Raw genomic sequence first — 1133 nt, 5'->3', positions numbered from 1 at the left:
TCAACAATAATCAACAAATCCCATCAAACCATCAAGGTTCCTTAATGATGAATCAAAGTAATCTAATGAACAATCAAAGTAGCTTATTGAATATTAATGATGGTGTTATTAACACGGATTTCAACACTCAAACTTTATTGAACAATAATAATTCCAACTTTAACACTCATTCATTCAATAATAGTAATTTAAATTTACCAAATCAAACTCAAAATACCTTAAATCAAAATAGTATGAATCAAATTGACAATAACACTTTGGGTATTCTTTTGAATATGATCAATCAATCAAAGATGAATAATCCTGTTCAATCGAATTTTAATTCCGTCAATCAAAACCTTTTAAGTTCCTCAAATTTAATCACTTCTTCTAATTCAAATTTCAGTTATAACAAATCAAATAGTAATAATAATCAGATGAATGATTTAAATCCGAATCTCAACAATTTCACTCATCCAATTCAGTCAAATAATCAGATGAATCAGAATATTTCCATTCAACAATTACCTGACAGTGAAATGAATTTAAATGAAGATAATCAAAAGTTTCATACGGATTTTAATCAGAATGTAGTTTTGACAACTCCACCTTCCAAAAGAACTTCCCATTCTGTTTCAAATTCAAATTCATTTCAAACTGCTCCCTTATCACTTCCACCTCAAAAACCTTCTCCCTTTTCCAAAGTTCAATTAGATTTAAATCACGGAGATGAAATGGATTTGGATTCAAAGCACGTAGATCATGAGATGGATTTAGATTCAGATTTAGACGCAGAAGGTTCAACAGATGATGGAAACAATGAAGACTTTATTTATATTAACAAGGAATACATTATTAAAGATCCTTTCAACAAAAAAAATAAAGCTTTTGAAGATGATAAATTCAGTGAATTTTCCGTCCTCCGGTTCTCTCATTTCGAGTCCGGAATGCGTTTTCCGTCCTCCGGTGCACTCATTTCGAGGCCAAACTGCGTTGTGGACATCAAAATGGGGCTTCATTACCCTGCTGAGGGGTTATGAAGCTGGATTTGTAGCGCCTACATTTGCACAACTGGATGTAGGCGCTGATTTGGGCTGAAAAAACTAAGTAGGCGCTTTGAAATTACGCCTACATGTTCCTGGGCATGTAGCGTA

This window comes from Melampsora larici-populina (assembly GCF_000204055.1).
Source record: "Melampsora larici-populina 98AG31 unplaced genomic scaffold MELLAscaffold_35, whole genome shotgun sequence".
Taxonomy (NCBI): domain Eukaryota; kingdom Fungi; phylum Basidiomycota; class Pucciniomycetes; order Pucciniales; family Melampsoraceae; genus Melampsora; species Melampsora laricis-populina.
This window is presented reverse-complemented; position numbering follows the sequence as displayed.